General features: G+C 41.3%; 2 protein-coding genes across 2 annotated transcripts in view; one reads left to right on the top strand and one right to left on the bottom strand.

The window, feature by feature from the left end:
• Nucleotides 1–20508, top strand: part of thada (THADA armadillo repeat containing) — a 425051-nt gene that overhangs the window by 39747 nt on the left and 364796 nt on the right. The window lies entirely within an intron of this gene.
• Nucleotides 1–20508, bottom strand: part of plekhh2 (pleckstrin homology domain containing, family H (with MyTH4 domain) member 2) — a 117785-nt gene that overhangs the window by 83735 nt on the left and 13542 nt on the right. The window lies entirely within an intron of this gene.

The raw sequence follows: 20508 nt of genomic DNA, 5'->3' as shown, positions 1-20508 counted from the left end.
AAGCACTGTGCTCTGAAATCCACTGCATAAAATAACTGAGCAAATTCTAGTGCACTTCAAGAAAATGTACATAATTGCTTCCCATTACAGTAGCTGGGTGAAATACAAACTGGCCAATAAACTAGAATACAAGGAAATTATAATGCACTTTGCAACACTTAGGATCAATGAAGGACTTTTCTAATTATGATGCTGGAGTGGGAAATGTGATATTAGAGCTAATTTAAAATGATTTTCTTGGGCTACAAAAACACTAGATGAATTATTTACACTCCCAACCCAAAGCTCTGAATTTGATTAAGAATTTCACAAGTGAACAATTACAATTATCTTATTGTTTCTTGAATCTGCCAACTTATAAGACAGTATTGAAAAAAGTGAAATGTTCAACATTAACTTGAATAACATATCCTCAATGAATACATTGAGGACATCAGATTTGTTACCAGAATGTGTTGTCTTCATCAAAGCACATCAAACCAAATCAAAACATGTTTAGACAGCTGTTGCAAAGTCAATGGAGGCCACATCTGTGCAACATTTAGTTTTATGGTCAACAATTTAGAAAACATAAATAACACCACCCACTGAATCTGACTTAGTTTAATGTTAGCATGCACACATCAGATTCTTAGAACGCAATACTTCGAACTGTTTGCTAAAATGAAAAGATTTTTTTTAAAGCATTTTGCACACAGGCAACACCTTTTAAAGAATGGAGGCTAACCATCAAATACTTATTGTTGAAATTCAAACTATTAAACAGAATTATAATTAACTCCCACACAACTCGCAAAAACCCAGTCTGCAGGTGCAGCAGGTGATCAAGAAGGCGAATGGGATGCTGGCCTTTATAGCGAGGGGGATAGAATAGAAAAGCAGGGAGGTCTTGCTGCAACTGTACAGGGCACTGGTGAGGCCGTAGCTGGAGTACTGTGTGCAGTTTTGGTCGCCGCACTTGTGCAAGGATATTTTGGCCTTGGAGGGAGTGTGGAGGAGGTTCACTAGGCTGATACCGGAGATGAGGGGGTTGGACTATGAAGAGAGACTAAATAGACTGGGTCTGTACTCGTTGGAGTTTAGAAGGATGAGGGGGGGATCTTATAGAGACGTACAAGGTAATGAAGGGGATGGATAGGGTAGAAGTAGAGGGATTCTTCCCGCTCAGAAAGGACAGCAGGACGAGAGGGCACAGCCTCAAGATAAGGGGGGGGGGGGGGGGGGGGGGGGGGGGGGGCGCAGTTTAGAATGGAGTTGAGGAGGAACTTCTTCACTCAAAGGGTGGTGAATCTCTGGAATTCTCTGCCCGTTGAAGTGGTGGAGGCTACCTCGCTAAATATATTTAAGTCACGGGTAGATAGGTTTTTGGTAGGCAAGGGAATTAAGGGTTATGGGGAGAAAGCCAGAAAGTGGAACTGAGCCACTTCAGATCAGCCATGATCTTATTGAATGGTGGGGCAGGCTCGAAGGGCTAGATGGCCTACTCCTGCTCCTACTTCTTAGCATGTTCTTATAATATTGAAACAAACTTGTGATTTGTGATGCCATTTACCCTTCACAAATGCATTTAATCTGGTCCAATTGGGAATAATGGGCTGGACTTTGTGGTCACTGGCAAAGCAATAGCACTTTCCGTTGTCTTTGAAGAAAAACCACAAAGATTTAGGAATTTCCATGGCACAGATTCTCTTTTCCTAATGCCAGTTTGAATTTATCTCCAAGTCAAATGGGGTCTTCAAGCATCCACCAACAATTATTCCATTAAACAACCAGATTGACGTAATCTCTCAGCTTGCAAGCCAAGGAATAAAAATCATTGCATTTCTTCACTTTTAATTAAAAAAAAATTACAGATATCAAAATAAATGACTGAGATATTTGCAGAGGATTAAGGTAGAAGCTAAAAATGCCATAAACTAATCTTTTCCAAAACAAAAGATGAAATTACTTATAAAAGAGGAATTTGACATTCAGCAGATATAAAATTAATCTTTCAGGGCCAATGAGACGGTTTATCACAATTGCTTGTTCAGTATCATTTGCAGAATTTTTTTCCCCTTTGAAGGTGGAGGATAGAGAGGAACTTGCTGAAATGACAACCACTGGGGAAACAGTACTGAGCAAACCAATGAAGCTGTGAGGTGGCAAGTCTTTGGGTTCAGATAGACTTCATCCTCAAGTCTTAAAAGAGATAGCTAATGAGATAGTAGATGCTTTGGTGTTAGTTTTCCAAAATTCCCTCAATTCTGAAAAGGTTCCATCAGCCTGGAAAGTAACAAATGTAACCCTTTGAAGTGGGTAATAAGATAAATGAGGTTTTCAACCAGTAGACATTAAAGACACTGACAGAGCTAGCACCTTTCAGTTAATTGACTTTAAAAATAAGCTAACAAGAAGCAATTTAAATATGAGATGCAGTAATTAATTCAAATAAGTGATTATAATTGTAAAATACTTATGCTGATATTTTATTTGTGTTATAACTGACTTTAAGGAATATTGTTCACTTTGGTCAAAAAGCGTTTTATCATAAGACATCATGGTAAAAGTCATTAGGGTGAAGCCATATTTCAAGAGAATATTTTAGCCTTGGAAGTATGCAAGTTTTACCAGTTAAAGTTTCACATGGAAGAACAGTTTGAACACTTAATCACATTTGATGACTAGGACTAATTCGCTGACTAGACAACATGGACTGGTGCCCAGATGTGGTGTCATGAGTCTGTCTGGTTAGACAGTGAACTTTAAGGGAACCCATGAGAACATTAATTTGAACTTTGGGCTAATTGTCTTAAGTTTCTAGGCAACCAGGATATGGAGGTCAGCCAAGAAAGGAGTTAGCTTCCGGATTTCACGGATGAATAAAATACCGTTATGTTGAGGAGTGGAATGTGATTGGCCAAAGTATTTGACAGGTATTATTGTTGATTTGTGTATCTTGAAGATGATTGATTTAAAGTTATTGTAAGCTGGGAATGGTTGATAAGAAAAATCTATAATTGATCTGTTTTTTGATTGTATTGTTAGATTCACTGGAGAGTTTCTGTCGCTCTATGCCAGAGCCAATTAATCCTTTGATGATCTCCTGGCAACTACTGGTTTAAACAAAGTTACGTCTTTAGTTCAGAAATACTGGCTTTATGAGTCTTGTACTGTCTAAGTTTTCCTGACAGTGCTGGTGACCTCGGATACCCCACCAACACCCCTCTATTCAAGAAGGGAGAGAAGCAAATAATAGGAAACTATAGACCAGTTTGACAGATGTCATGGGAAAGGTATTAGAATAGATCAATGAAGCGGTTATAACTGGATGCTTAGAAAAACTCAAGGTAATCGGGAAGAGTCAGCATGAAATCAAGTTTAACTTATTTTATTCTTAACTTAATTTATTAGAGTTCTTCGAAACAGTAACTTGTGCTGTGGTTAGATGGAAGCATTTAGATGTACTGTATTTGGATTTCCAAAAAGCACTTGGTAAGGTGCCACATCAAAAGTTATTGCAAAAAAAACATGGTGTATATGCGGCAACTTCACATTTTCCCGCTTATATTCCATCTGCCAGATTTTTGTCCATTCACTCAACTTATTTAAGTCCATGTGCAAACTATTTATGTTTTCTTCATAACATACATCGCTCCTATATTTGCGTTGTCTGCAAATTTAGTTCCCATGCCTTTGCTCTCTTATTCATGTAAATTGTAAAAAGTTAAGGCCACAGCACAGATGTCTGCAGGGCACCACTTGCTACATCCTGTCAATTAGACAAAAACCCATCGATTTATGCTCTGTGTGCTTTGCCAGCAATCAATCTTCAATCCAAGCCACATTCCTGTACTGTTGTGAATTGTGGACTGTGTATCAGCAATATACAAGAATGACAGAGAAATTCCATGATCAATGTCTCCACCACATTCTCCATATTCAATGGGAGGATCAATGAACAAAGGCCAGCATTCTTCTTGAAGTCAGGTCTACAAGAATTCAAGCAAAATCAGCTACAATAGACTAGGCATGGGCCAGGATTTTGTAGTCTCATCAGAGTAGAACCTGCCACGGGAGATTTGATATTCCAACCAGAAGTTTATTGACTTTCTGCAGAGTGGGATGATCTAGTGACAGGCATGCTCAGGAAATCCCACCCACTGTGTTCGGATGGCCAAGAAGTGTCTCCCCAACCAGGTCCTGCTTTCTCAACTTTCAACTGACCAATGTTCAAGGGAGGACAAAGAAAATGCCTCAAAGACACCTTGAAGCTCCCCTAGAAGTGAGGAAGCATTGACATTAATTAATAGGAGGAACTTGCTGTTCACCATTCGAAATGGCGGCACTTTGTCCATCAGGCTGCAGAATGCCAAGAGTCACAGGCAGAATGACAGCAGAAAATAAAGGAAATCCTGCACTATAGATACTACTATCTTGTGTGACATTCTAGCTATGTGCTCATAGATCAGTGATAATCTGAAAATCGTCTTACTCAATCACAAGATGACCAATGGCAGAAATTTGCGACCCTGAATAGACATCATCCTTGAATCAAGGGATCATTAGCTCTGAGACAATCTTAGAGAAGAGGATTTCTGCGCAGAGGGTCCTTGATCCCAGGCAGTTCCCACTGCTGGCCACTTATTGGCACTTAATATGGCAGGTGTTGCTTTCCAGTGAGGGAGATTCCTGTCACCTGGGTTAATTCCACCCCAGGTTTCCAATCTTCTAGTCTTTAATCTACTTATTCTTTATTCACCTCACATAATTAAGCTTTAGGATCACAATTATTATTTTTTTCTGAAGAGTGATTTATCACAATTTCATCCAAATATCAGCTGCATGCCAATCCCAAGAGGACAATGAAAGTTCAGCACTAGATTATAATTGGACATCAATTTATCAAAAAATTATGAGTGATTTGAGATGGTTTTACTTGCTGCAGCTTAGAATCCAGCATGCTGCTCAACAGAAAGTACATCAATGCTTTACCTCGGGCTTAGTCAAAGGCAGGGTCTAAAAATTCAATCTCATTTGAAAAGGACATGCATATGCTAGACATGGATCTAGGGTAAGGAAGGTGCTAGCTTTTCAGAGGAGAAAGTTGCACAATAGCTTTGCTGCAGAATTTATAAGAATGAGGGTGGATCTTATAGAAACATATAAAATTATGAAGGGAATAGACAAGATAGAAGCAAGGAGGTTGTTTCCAATGATGGGTGAAACCAGAACTAGGGGACATAGCTTCAAAATAAGGGGGAACAGATTTAGGACTGAGTTGAAGAAGAATCTCTTCACCCAAAGGGTTGCGAATCTGTGAATTCTCTGCCTAGTGAAGCAGTTGAGGCAAATTTCTGCCACAGGACATTTTGTGACTGAGCAAGCTGATTTTCAGCCCACTGATCTTTGAGCACATAGATAGGATGTCACATGAAGTAGTAGTATCCATAGTGCAGAGGGCTCAGGTGCTTACTTTGAGTGACCAGTTTGCTGATGAAGGGCAATGGCCATTTACCAGAAAATGTACTAGGCAGCCTGTCATATGAACATCAAAACTAGGAGCAGGAGGAGGCCATTTGGCCTCTTCGAGCCTGCTCCACTATTCAATAAGATCATAGGCCGCAAGAAACAACAAACAATTGTGAACATAGCAGTCCAACCCACAAACCAGTTTCCCATCTATTGACTCTGTCTACACTTCCTGCTGTCCCTAAAAAGAAGCCAGCAAAATCAAGGACGCCATGCATCCTGGATATACTCTCTTCTACCTTTTTCCATCAAGAAAAGGATACAAAAGTCTTTCTGGACTCAGCTCCACTTACCCGGCTGCTCACTACAACCCTTCTTTCCTTTGCCATCTAACTTTGCTTGAAATACATTCAATGAGGTAGTCTCAACTGCTTCACTGGAGAATTCCACAGATTCACAACGCTTTGAGTGAAGAAGTTCCCCCTCAATTCAGTCCAAAATCTGCTCCAGCTTATTTTGAGGCTATGCCCCCTCATTTTCATTTCATCTCATTGCTTCTATCTTATCTATTCCCTTCATAACATTTTATAAGATTCCCCCTCATTCTTCTAAATTCCAATGAATATGGTCCCAGTCTACTCAGTCTCTTCTCATAAGCCAACCCTCTCAACTCTGGAATCAACCTGTGGCCTCTCCAGCACCTTATACGATGCAACATAATCTCCCTGTTTTTAAGCCCCATCCCCCTAGCAATGAAGGATAAAATTCCATTTGCCTTCTTAATTACATGCTGCAATGGCAAATCAACTTTTTGTGATTCATGCACAAGGTCCCTCCGCAGAGTGGTATGCTGCAATCATCCACCATTTAAATAATAGTCCATCTTGCTGTTATTCCTCGAAAATGGACGATCTCACATTTACCTACATTGTGCTCCATCTACCAGACCCTTGCCTGCTTACTTAAACTATCTGTATCCCTCTGCACACGTTGCCCTACCACTCATCTTAGTGTCATTTGAAATTTGGACATGCTACACTTGGTCCCCAACTCCAAATCATGTCAGTGACCTTGTTCAAATTTCAGCTGATGGCACCACCATAGTGGGTCAGATTTCAAAAAAATGACGAGGAGGAGTACGGAAAAGAGATGGAGAATCTGGTGAAGTGGTGTGATGTCAATAATCTCTCCCTAAAATGTAAGTAAAATGAAGGAATAATCATTGACATCAGGAAGTGTAGTTTAAGACATGACAGTGTCTACATCAAAGCGGATGAAGTGAAATGGTTGAGGGCTTCAAGTTTCTCGGTGTTCAGATCATAAGAACATAAGAACATAAGAAATAGGAGCAGGAGTAGGCCATCTGGCCCTTCGAGCCTGCCCCGCCATTCAATAAGATCATGGCTGATCTGTCGTGGCTCAGTTCCACTTTCCCGCCCTCTCCCCATAACCCTTAATCCCCTCTCTTATCAAAAACCCATCAACCCGCTTCTTAAAAATATTTAGCGAGGCAGCCTCCACCACTTCAACGGGCAGAGAATTCCAGAGATTCACCACCCTTTGAGTGAAGAAGTTCCTCCTCAACTCCGTTCTGAACCGCCCCCCCTTTATCTTGAGGCTGTGCCCCCTAGTCCTACTGTCTTTTTTGAGCGGGAAGAGTCTTTCCACCTCTATCCTATCCATCCCATTCATCATCTTATACGTCTCAATGAGATCTCCCCTCATTCTTCTAAACTCTAACGAGTACAAGCCTAGTTTATTCAGCCTCTCCTCATAGCTCAACCCCCTCAACTCCGGTATCAGCCTAGTAAACCTCCTCTGCACTCCCTCCAGGGCCAAAATATCCTTGCGCAGGTGCGGCGCCCAAAACTGCACACAGTACTCCAGCTGCGGCCTCACCAATGCCCTATACAGCTGCAGCAAGACCTCCCTACTTTTATATTCAATCCCCCTCGCTATGAAGGCCAGCATCCCATTCGCCTTCCTGACCACCTGCTGCACTTGCAGGCTGGGTTTTTGCGACTCATGCACAAGGACCCCGAGGTCCCTCTGCACCGTCGCCTGCTGCAGTTTTTCGCCACGTAAGTAATAGTCCTTCCTACCATTCTTCCTACCAAAGTGGACCACCTCACACTTGCCAACATTAAATTCCATTTGCCATTTCCTGGCCCATTCGCCCAGCCTATCTAGATCCTTCTGCAGACTCTCCACACCCTCCGCACAATTTGCCTTTCCCCCAATCTTGGTGTCATCAGCAAATTTCGACACCCTACACTCGGTTCCCTCCTCCAGATCATCTATATAAATGGTAAATAGCTGAGGCCCCAGCACCGACCCCTGGGGCACCCCACTAGTCACCAACCGCCAATCCGAATAGCACCCATTGACCCCCACTCTCTGCCTCCTATTTGACAACCAATCCTCTATCCACGCTAACACCCTACCCCCAACTCCATGTCCTCTGACCTTCTGCAGTAACCTCTTGTGAGGTACCTTATCAAACGCCTTCTGAAAATCCAGAAAGACCACATCCACCGGCTCTCCTCTATCCACCGCCCTAGACACATCCTCATAGAACTCCAGTAAATTTGTCAGACACGACTTCCCTTTAATGAAACCGTGTTGCGTCTGCCCTATCAAGCAATTCCCTTCAAGATGCCTCCACAACAATCTGAACTGATCCCTCGACACTGATAAGAACATAAGAACATAAGAAATAGGAGCAGGAGTAGGCCATCTGGCCCTTCGAGCCTGCCCCGCCATTCAATAAGATCATGGCTGATCTGTCGTGGCTCAGTTCCACTTTCCCGCCCTCTCCCCATAACCCTTAATCCCCTCTCTTATCAAAAACCCATCAACCCGCTTCTTAAAAATATTTAGCGAGGCAGCCTCCACCACTTCAACGGGCAGAGAATTCCAGAGATTCACCACCCTTTGAGTGAAGAAGTTCCTCCTCAACTCTGTTCTGAACTGCCCCCCCTTTATCTTGAGGCTGTGCCCCCTAGTCCTACTGTCTTTCTTGAGCGGGAAGAGTCTTTCCACCTCTATCCTATCCATCCCATTCATCATCTTATACGTCTCAATGAGATCTCCCCTCATTCTTCTAAACTCTAACGAGTACAAGCCTAGTTTATTCAGCCTCTCCTCATAGCTCAACCCCCTCAACTCCGGTATCAGCCTAGTAAACCTCCTCTGCACTCCCTCCAAGGCCAAAATATCCTTGCGCAGGTGCGGCGCCCAAAACTGCACACAGTACTCCAGCTGCGGCCTCACCAATGCCCTATACAGCTGCAGCAAGACCTCCCTACTTTTATATTCAATCCCCCTCGCTATGAAGGCCAGCATCCCATTCGCCTTCCTGACCACCTGCTGCACCTGCAGGCTGGGTTTTTGCGACTCATGCACAAGGACCCCGAGGTCCCTCTGCACCGTCGCCTGCTGCAGTTTTTCGCCACGTAAGTAATAGTCCTTCCTACCATTCTTCCTACCAAAGTGGACCACCTCACACTTGCCAACATTAAATTCCATTTGCCATTTCCATGATGCTACAGTTAAGCTCACCAACGTCTCTACTTTCTCAGGAGGCTAAGAAAAAACAGCATGTCCATTACAACTCTCACCAATTTTTACAGATGCACCATAAAAATCATCCTATCTAGACGTATCACAGCTTGGCATGGCTCCTGCTCCAAAACCGCAAGAAACTACAAAGGATTGTGAATGTAGCCCAGTCCATCTCGTAAACCAGCCTCCCATCCACTCACACTGTCTACGTTTCCTGCTGTCCCAGAAAAGCAGCCAGCACAATCAAGGACCCCACGCACTCTGGATATACTCTCTTCCAGCTTTTACCATCGGGAAAAGGATACAAAAGTCTGAGGTTACTACCAACTAACTCAGGAACAGCTTCTTCCCTGCTGCCATCAGACTTTTGAATGGACCCATCATAGATTAAGCTGATCTTTCTCTTCACCCTACCAGTAACTGCAATGCTATAAACTGCACTCACCTTTCCTTCTCCCCTATGTTCTCTATGAATGGTATGTTTTGTCTGTATAGCACGCAAAAAACAATACTTTTCACCGCATCCCAATACACGTGACAATAACAAAAGAAATCCAACGTATGGAGATATTCAACTTCAACTTGTGTCGAGGCTTATGCAGTGCTTGGAGACCATTCTATCCAACATGGACCAAGCAGATAGATCCATGCTTGAGTCATAGCTGGCAGCTTTTGGCAGCTGCTATTGCAGCTAACATTATTATTATGGAAGCTTAGGTGCTCACAGTCTTAATTCCAGAGGCCAGTACAGGTGTTTCACAGAGACACTTACCGCGACCTCAGCCTTTTCTCATATATAAATAACTTAGATGGACTGTTACAGAGTTCTATATACTGTTTTGTAACTGGTGTTAACTTAGGAGACACAATAAGTTGCATTAAGTTACAGAGAAAAGACAGGTTAGAAGTTATATCTACCGCAGTATATCTACTGCGGTAGATATAACTTAATATGGGCAAGGCTTAGATCATTTTGTTTCATCCACATTGGACAGAAAAAAAGATAAAGTGGAATATTTTCCGAATAGAGAGACTGAAGAGAACTATGGAAGAATAAGGGGAGTTGAATGGTCAAGTACAGAAATTACCAGAGGCTAGTGCACAGTTAAAACATTAAAAAAAACTAAAGGAATGTTAATCTTTATCTTAAGGGCTGAACTACAGGAGAGCAGAAGTAGCGCTTCAGTTCTATAGAACAGTGGCTCCCTGAGTCACATGGGAACACTGCCACCTGGAAGTTCTCCTCCAAGCCACTCACCATCCTGACTTTGAAATCTATTGCTGGACATTTACTGCCATTGGGTCAAAATCCTAGAATTCCCTCCCTAACATCACTGTGGGCGTACTTACACCACGTGGACTGCAGTGGTTCAAGAAGGCAGCTCATCACCATCTTAAGACTAATTAGAAGTGGGCAATAAATGCTTGCACAGCCAGTGATGTCTATATCTCATGAATTAATTTTAAAAAAGCATTGTGTTATGTTCAGATTTGGGAATGGCACCTCAAGAAGCTCAATATTGGACTTGGAAAGTGTAGCAGAGTCATCAGAAAGATGAGAGGGTTTAAAAGTTCAAATGATGAGGGCAGTTTGCTTGAACATTCCCTTTAGTCTAAAAAATTAAGGAGTGAGGTAGTTGAAATGTTTAAAATAATGGAAAGGATTTGATACAGTAGAAACAGATTTTTTTTTCATCAATAATTCAAGTACTATAAATATTCTTTCTGGTGATATATGAATTAGTTTGACTTTGGCTCAGTATACTTAACTTGCTTTTATTTGAATGAGATAAATTCTTGGAATTAAGCTGGATGTTGATTTAAGCTACAGGAAATGTTGACTCAGACAAAGTCTTGACAGGGACAATCAATAATTGTTAATTGTCAGTGGGGTTCAATTCATACATACCGAACATTTAAAACTGGCTTCATAGAAGTATGAGCAAATATTACCCGACAGCAACCTCCCAAAGTTTCATCAATGCTCACATAGAAAACTCTAAACTCTAATGAAGGGTTCCTTGTTGAATTTCTACCTCCCTTTCACTACATTCTGCATTCTGCCAACACATTATGCCACAGATTTTTATAGCAACCTTATACAGGTTAATGCAGCAATGCAAAATATCTTTATTTATCTGCCAAAATAAAATGATCCTGCTATTTTAAAACACAAATAATGCAAGACATTTGATGTATACAATACTTTGTAAAATAACGAGAAGTGGTTCTTTGGATGAACAGTTTTTTCTGTGTGTTTGAAATCACAGCATTTTCACTTTAGATTAAAAATAAGCTACAAGTTGTAATGACAGTGGACAGGATTTTCCCAGTCCTGTGGGTGAGGCTTTGGAGATGGAGGGGGTGGCTGGAAAATTTCCCTAAAAACCAGTGGACCAGATCCCCTATGTGCTGCTGCCACCTTGCACTACTTCCAGGAGTGATGGAAACCCATTTGGCAGCAGCAACAATGCAACTAAGTATTAAAAAGCCACAGTGATTATAGCAGTAGTGCAGAAATTCTGCTGACATGTCAAGGGCCCCTCACTGTGTCTGCCCTCAGGCAAGAATAAGGAGGTGTTTGCAGAGTTGGGAGCAGGGTCAAGGCTGCATTGCAGCTGAAAGAGATCTAAATGTTTGAGAAAATTGTAAGCCTGTTATCTTTCCATGCCACAATTTTGTCACTGGGTGCAGAATTTCTGGAGATATGTGACTCTGATCATAATGTGCCTAACTAATGTCTTGACCACACTAGATTATGAATATTCAGTGGGTGGCACTGACTAAGTACTTTGAGAACATATAAAGTGAATCAAGCTTGTGGTGCCCATCATCATGCTTTAGGCCTTCCACAACCAATGAGCACTGTAGAGGTGGGACGCATCACCACCCTGGGAATGATATATTGGTTTAATTTATTCAGTTTCCTTTCGATGTAATGTTTTAGTTACAGTGCCCACCAGGGGCTGTCACCCTGGTAATTTTTATTTTAATTTATTGATTATTGCTTTATAAAAAGAGTATCAAGAGAATCTAGCATGTGGTGTCCAACACACGCTTCAGGCCTCCCACGACTGGTGGGCTTTGCAGAGGCTGGGGTACATCACTACCCCTGATAATTATACTGGTTTAATTTTATAAGTTTCCTTTGATATTTTGAAATCTTTTTGAAAGCAAAAACCTGCCCAAAAGACAGATCCACAACTCTCCCATTTTCATGCTGGTTGGACAATTAGAATTTTTCTCAAAATTCTGTCCCTTTTCACTACCTTCAGAAAAGAAATTCCCCAGTTCCTATACCCCTGAACATCATCTAATACCCCCTTGGACTCTTTGACTGAACCTGCCTCTACATTTCCAGGCAGTGCATTCTGGACCCAAACCACTCATTATGTGAAGTATTTTTCTCATATCATATTTGCTTCTTTTGCAAATCACTTTAAATCTGTGCCCTCTTGTTCTTGATCTTTTATGAGGGGGAACAATTTCTGCCTATTTACTCTGTCCAGCTCCTCATGATTTTGAGCATCTCTATCAAATCTTCTCCTAGCCTTCGTCTCCCCAACATCTCCAATCTATTCTTATTACTGAAGTTTCAATGTGTTCATATCCTTCCTAGTGTGACGCCCAGGACTGCACATGTTCCAGCTGAGGTCTAACTAGTGTCCTTTATAAGTTTTCTTGTACTCTATGCCCCTATTAATAAAGCCCAGGATACAATGTTTTATTACCTGCTCTCTCCACTTGTCCTGCCACCTTCAATGATCCTTGCTCACATACATCAAGGTCCCACTGCTCACGTACCCTTATTTTACAGTATCTCTCCATATTCTTCTTACCAAAATGTATCATCTGAAACTTCTCCACACTGAATTTTATCTATCACCTATCTATCCATTCCACCAACTTGACCATGTTCTTTTGAAGTTCTGCACTGTCCTTTTCATGGTTTAAAATCTACAAGCTTTGAAACTGTCCCTTGCACATCAAGATCTGGATCATTAATATATATTAGGACTTTCTGGATGTTCTTTTACTCTTTTGGGAGATCTGTTCTCTGTAGTTCCCTTGTCCTGAAGCCAGTTTCTTCTAGCTCTGGCTTACAAATGACCCAAAGTTATTTCTTTCACGGTGGTCCCTAGTTGCTGAGCAACATTGGACCATTTACTTCCATGTCATAAACACTCATTATCATGCAAGCAGCCTGAAGTCATTAGCCCTTTCAAATATAGAAATATAACATTAATTTTTAGCAATAGGAATGGACCATTAGACTAACAAACCAGTTCTCTTTTGTTGGTTCTTAACCTCAACCACTTTTTATTTCTGTTTTGCTGTTAATAACTGTTTTATCCTGAAACAAATCTAATTGCCTCTTGATCTCACGGTGCATATCTACCTGTACTAGTTCTCACTAACTGAAGACTGGGAGAGAAGGCAAAGCTGTTTCTCCATAACATGGTGTTGGGAACAAGATAATTTTTGATTTTGAGCAAGGACTCTAGATGATTCTGCTGCAGATACAGTGGCAGTCTGGCTCAGCCTGCATTCGGATGCACAGACCTGATGGCTTTAATTACATTGTAGAAGCTGGTCCTAATTGAATGACTCATTTCTCAATGGAAGGGCAGGAAATTAGACAGGAGATCTGAAACATGGAAAAATGGGTTGGAATTTTACACCCCCATTGTGGCAGAAGCAGGGCCAGAAAATGTAGTGAGCCATTCAAAAGTCCATTGACATTGGAGGGACTGGAAGACCCTACCAAAGGGAGAGGGGAGGCCATAAAATTCCATCCATGAATATAGATTTGAGACTTTCAAGAACTTCTAAAAGGAAAGGCAGGTTTCAGATGGAACAGTAGTATTCAAGGAGGGTGGTTTGGGAGATGAGATTGATGACAGTGCTGTTGATACTGAGGGGTACAAGACTTGAGGAGTGGGAACCATTTACGATGTCAGCTAGAATGGGGGGAGGGGAGCAGGAAGGAAATTGAATGATCAGCAGGCAGATCTCAAATAACAAGGTGACCTCAAAGCAGGGTTGGAGAAGGTAGGAGAGAAATGGGCAAGTTTAGGTCTGGGATGATGGGAACTTTGAGGAAAGACAGAACTCAATAATAATGACAAATAAAGTTGTAGGAACTCTAAATACTAAAGTATTAGCTAATAACCAACACCATTAAAAAGTGATGCATTGTTATAAAGTGAGGCATTGTTTTCCACCGTATATAAATATTCATTGATAATCCAGGAAGCTATGAAGCTAAACTGTGTGTCACAAAGGGGCCTGTATAATATGAAGGAGAAGTAGTAGTTAATTCTAATAAAATGTAAATCATTGTTGAAGCACCATCATGTTTTGTCATAATATGGTAGAATGTGCATTTGTGGTCTGAAAACATCCCCATCCAAGAATTTCCAAATTTTGCCATATTCTTAAAGGGAGGCAACCGAGACAATCTGTCTTCCAAGACAGATGAAGGGAACATAAGACAGAGAACCATTCAGTTCATCTGTTACTGGAAGATGCAGGTAAAAGGAAAGCAGAGAGATATACCGAAATAATTCTCTTTCTATCTGTCTGATTGCAATAAATTTACTGGAATTTTACAATAGGTAGGCAATTATCAGGACTGAAAGTTATGCTTTAACAAAATCAAAAAATGAATATTCGTAAATAAGAAAAATTTCCTCCATTAAGAACAAGGTCACCAGAAACCAAAAATTAACTTCAAGGAACGATTTGCCATAATTTCAGCCAGTTTCACGGACCATGACGACAATGCGATAAGGCAATCATGTGATTGTCTGTGGAAATCAAAGTCTTTGTAGTTCCCAGAATAAACACAGATCTCTTATCTATACCTCATATCACTTCCTTTATGGTACAATAACACATCAAATACGTAGTGGCTAGATGTTGAGCTGTATGCTTTACATATTTAACTCCTTAGTTATAGAGTCAGAGTCAGTACTAATTCAATCTAGTTTGACTGCAAGATGCTAACTTAATATTATCATATAGATCAATAGTTGGCAACCTAGACCAGCAAATGGACCACATGAATGGCCCTCCATCATCTCAGTGGGCCGCAAGATTGAAATCAAGCTTGTTGACTGACCATAACTCTATGAATAATTATAGAAAGCAATAGAAAGTGTGAATCATTTATATATTAACAGAACTATCAACTTCAAGTGGTAAAAACAAAAGAAATATTTACTCTTTGAATACAAAGGGAACACACAGCTCTCACAGTCAATGTTGTGTGCAATCACCTTACTTTATTTGCCATTGCTTTACATATGTTTCACTTCAAACATACTTGCAGAGAAAAAGACTGCGCAGATGGAAATTAGCAGAATGTGGCAAAACCGTACATGGGCAATGGTTAACAAAATGTCTCATGGGTCATACTCAAAATCCAGATGGGCCGCTTGTGGTCCCCAGTGCCCACCACTGATATCAATGATATGGATCAACAGAAGTTACTGTGTTTGAAGATTGGTGACGATTTCTAACCCTACTTCTAATCATAATTTCCAGTCATATCCACTATTCTGTTTACTTCAGCTTTGCTAGAAAATGTATTCTTGGCAGTGAGTCTCCCATTCTGACCCACTAACTTTTTGGCGGGTTGAATGGGAGACATATGTGTGCGCCAATTTGCAGGATTCACGCATGCGTTCCCATGGTCGGGATTATGCTCGAAACAGATGAGAAGACGTCAATCTACTGTTAATGTGAATTAAATGTCATTATCGGGCCTGCAGCTGAACTCTTCATGCCAGACAATGTCTCCCACCTCGCTAGTACAATTTCATTCCGGCGGGGTTTAGGGAACTTTCAGGGAACTAGCGGGTAACCCTGCTGGAGTGAAACAGGTCAATCAAGGCTCCCTCTGGGGTCAGGCACTGATGGTGGGGTGGTGCCCCCTGGGAGATCGGGGTGCTCTGGGATGGGGGGAGAGAAGGGGGGTCAGGGCTAGCCCGGGAATGATCGAACAGGCACAATTGGGCCGTGGGGTTGGGGGTGGAGCTGCAGGGGCTGTGAGGATCCTGGGTTGGCCAGCGATTGAGCTGGCCAGCGATGGGGAGACTGACAGTTCAATGCGACTACGCATGTGCAGAGTTCCGGGACTGTCAAACTCTAGCCTGAATAGGCCCCACTCCCCAAACTTTTAACGATTGTGACCTCTGCATTGCACAGAGTGTGGGAGATTCAAGCCTGAACTCCCACTGAAAAAAAACAATTGATATTTATACCATTTTTCCCGCCAATTCAGCACTTAGAATTTTTTTGGGAGAATCGCCCCCTCTTATTTCCTTCTCCACCTTTTAGCTGAGATCTAGAATAAAAACAAGCTTAGATGAGGCACAATGCCTCATCTTGTCAGCTTGGATCTTGCTTGTCTCCCTTTGGGGACTTTGAATCGGATTTTGAATTTTTGTTTCTGGAGCAAATAAGGAATGGAATTGGGTATGTCCAGTCCATTCTGAGCATTGGCTTTGCAACTTTAAAATGGGGGTTTTATAGGATGCAGACTGAAAATTGAATTGAATGAAACATTTGAGTTTGCCAAACCTATGATCAAGTTTCTAGGTTACATATTACAAGCCATTGAAATTACAGTTGATCCACAGAACACAAGTAATCAGAAAATTTCCACAACCCAAGAAGATTAGAGCTTCAAAGATTCTTTGGGATGATTAACCAACTAAGCAAGTTTCTACCAAATTTAGTAGAGGCCAATTAGCCCGTGAGGCAGGATCAACAGTGGTGCCAGAACATGGATAGACAAATTGTATTCAAAATATTAAACAACCTGTAATCTCTTTAAAATCTTGACACACTGAGATTCAGAATTACTGATGATGGTAGCTACAGATACATTGTCTATGGGTCTGGGTAAGTTTTATTTCAAGCATTGGCCAGTCTACTCTGCCTCTAGGTCACTACAGAAACAACACAATACACCACAACAGAAGAGGAGACATTGATTTTTTTTTGTGCATGCTCACATTGCTGCCAAAGTATTGGACTGTATTACAGATTGCATTTTAAAATCAAAACAGCCATAAACCACTAGTGGGGAGGCAATGGTGTAGTGAAATTATCAGTGGACTAGTAACCTAGATCCAAGATAATGTTCTGGGGACCGGGGTTCAAATCCCACCACACAGAAAGTGGAATTTAAATCCAATAGAAATCTGGAATTAAAAGTCAAATGACAACCATGAAACCATTGTCGATGATCATAAAAACCCACCCGGTTTGCTAATGTCCTTTAGGGAAAGAAATCTACCATCCTGACTTGGTCTGGCCTACACTTGACTTCAGACTCACAGCATGTGATTGATTCCTAATTGCCCTCTGAAATTACCATTCAAGCCACTCAGTTTAAGGAGAATTAAGGAAAGTCAATAAATGCTTGCCCATCCAGTGACATCCATATCCCATGAATGAATAAAAGTCATCCTTCTGAACATGAAAGAAATTGCGAAGATGTTGCCAGAACTCAGTGGCTCATACTAAGATCTTTTTTTATTTTTTGAGGGACTTGGGCATCGCTGGCTGGCTTGCCATCCTTAGCTACCCTTGGAGGGCAATTGAGTGTCAACCACATTGCTGTGGCTCTGGATCACATGTAGGCCAGACTGGGTAAGGTCAGCAGATTTCCTTCCCTAAAGGACATCAGTAAACCAGGTGGGTTTTTTCTGACAATTGACAATGGTTTCATGGTCATCAGTAGATTCTTAATTCCAGATTTTTTTCACTGAATTCAAATTGCACCATCCACCATGATGGGATTTGAACCCTGGTCCCCAAAACATTAGCTGAGATTCTGGATTAATAGTCCAGTGATAATACCACTAAGCCATCACCTCCCCGATGATTGATGAGATGTGATTGCATCGCACAGTATGTGCAAGGGAAGTATCAAACAACGGCAGGCACATTGTCATGAAACCCATCTGAAGGAATCAAACAAGACGGTTTACGCTTCATCGAGAAGGACGAAGCATATACATCCTTAATCACTCAGCACTTACCAGCCACTGCTAAAAAGGCGCAGGAATTAAGAGAAGCAACAAGAATGTCTCCAAATACAAGTGTATTGTCTGGAAGAATGGTTAGACTTTCTCCCCAGTAATCTGATACCATGGCAGTACTTTAAATAGCGCATATACCTAACCGTCACTGACGATGTATGTGTCTTCAACAAGAGAATAATCATACCGAGTGTACTTCGATTTCATGCTCTTCAAAAACTTTGCCAAGGCTATATAGGAATAGCGAAATGTCATACTCAAAAGGAGCTGAGAATGAGAAAAGGGAATTTATCAAGGAACCTCAGAGACTAAACCCAAGTAGTAGCACATGGGAGTTTCCACTGAGGAGGTCTGTGGAGGAGGAAGGTAGGGGAAAGAGTTCTCTGTGTGTGTGCCGAAGGGTCTCCTTGTCCACGAGGTGGGGACAGGATATCTATATTGCTTTTTTCAAAAAAAGATCAGGATGCTCATTCAGAGTCCGCCCCACCGGTGTAACGTTTTGGGACGCCCACTGTAGCATTTCTTTCAGAAAAGTATCAAAATGTCTGGCAGGTAAAGCTGTCAGTGGAGCTGGTGGGCAGCATATTGCTTTTCACGCCGGAGTTAATTGAAAAAAAAGGAAACTTCCACCCTTGCTGTAAATAAAGAGTAATGGTTTTGAGAAATTATAGACTCGAGCAGCGTACTTTGTGAGGACAGACAATTCCCAAGACCCTTGTCTAGACATCAGCTATACAATGAAACAGTAAATACACAACCACTGGTCATTATTTGAAATAATAATACACAGAATACAATAAAACAAATGGATTCCTTAATTATCCAATGAGTAAATACAACGTGTGATGTGGTACTGAACCACATAGTCCAGTAAAATACCAGTTTGTCTCTGGTCTGAACTAAATTAATCTATCTAAGCCATGTTAGCAGTATGGCAATTCATTTTGGCAGCCTAGACGAAAAGAACAAAGGAGGAATTGCTGCTTTCAATTATCATCAAATGACCCCTGATAGAGGATGCCTAAGCATTGATGTCAGAGGAGAGTACAATTAGGTTCAGCTCTGATGATTTAAGATATTGATCAAGTCACCCCTTAATCTTCTCAGATTAATGAGCAAATCCTTGATTTCTGGAATCTCTTCCCATTAATTCACTTCCTGCTGAGAAAAATACTTCAAAAATGGTAAATAATAGATATAAAATTATTCCCTATAGATAAAAATCATTTTCATGTCCTAGGTGTTAATATTGAGACATTTATGATCATCATCACACGCATATCTCCGATGCTTGTAAACAGGGTAATAGAGGAATCAAAATTGAGAGACAAAAAGTCAACATGCTGCTGAATTAAGATCTGCCTGTGACAATTTTCAGGTAGATCTTGATTAAGGCAGTCAGCTATCATCTTTAATGTATTTAGATTTGGATCAAATAACAAGGTTAGCATCCCAAATTTATTGTCATTCAGTACCATCATATGCCCCTTCTACCAGTCTACAAATCATGAATAACACAGGTCAGGAGACAGTCAATTGCAGCACTACTTAAAGGCATCATATATTACTATCAGGTAAAATTGGAAGCAGACCTGGCAATGACTTTTCCTTAAGTATTTCTTGACTTTTAAGCATTAAATATCTCCCAAGTTTTTTTCTGGCTGTTCTATCGTCTGTATTTCCTTGGTTGCTTATATCTGTTGCTCCATTTACTTTCCCCATAATCTGAACTGCAGTATAGTTTTACAAATGTCAGTTTATTTGTAAGAAGCCAGTGCAAAGACTTACCTTGTATTTACTGTGAACTTGTCAGCTGCATTGCCAACAAACTTCCTCGCAGGGACACAATGGCTGATTACATTTTCCCTGTAACCTGGGATACTGAGAAATATCCTACCAGCCTCCTCCCTGGCCATTGTTCATGCCACAATGTGGAGATGCCAGCGTTGGACTGGGATAAGCACAGCAAGAAGTCTCACAACACCAGGTTAGAGACTAACAGGCTTATTTGCTAGCACAAGCTTTTGGCGCACTGCCCCTTCATCAGGTGAACGGGAGTTGTGTTCACAACCAAGGCATCCACAGACAAACTCAATTTACAAGATAATGGTTGGAATGCGACTCTTTACAGGTAATCAAGTCTTAAAAGGTACAGATAATGTGAGTGGAGAGAGTGTTAAGCATAGGTTAAAGAGATGTGTATTGTCTCCAGCCAGGACGGTAAGTGAGATTTTACAAGCCAGGCAAGCTGTGGGAGTTACAGATAGTGTGACATGAACCCAAGATCCCGGTTGAGACCGTCCTCATGTGTGTGGAACTTGGCTTTCAGTTTTTGCTTAGCAATTCTGCGTTGTCGTGTGTCATGAAGGTCGCCTTGGAGAACGCTTACCTGAAGATCAGAGGCTGAATGCCTGTGACTGCTGAAGTCCAGGATGAA

The sequence above is a fragment of the Carcharhinus amblyrhynchos genome, chromosome 12 (genome assembly GCF_965287045.1).
Source record: "Carcharhinus amblyrhynchos chromosome 12, sCarAmb.v2.hapA, whole genome shotgun sequence".
NCBI classification, from domain to species: domain Eukaryota; kingdom Metazoa; phylum Chordata; class Chondrichthyes; order Carcharhiniformes; family Carcharhinidae; genus Carcharhinus; species Carcharhinus amblyrhynchos.
The sequence above is the reverse complement of the archived record's forward strand: the minus strand, read 5'-3'. Positions and strand labels throughout refer to the sequence as shown.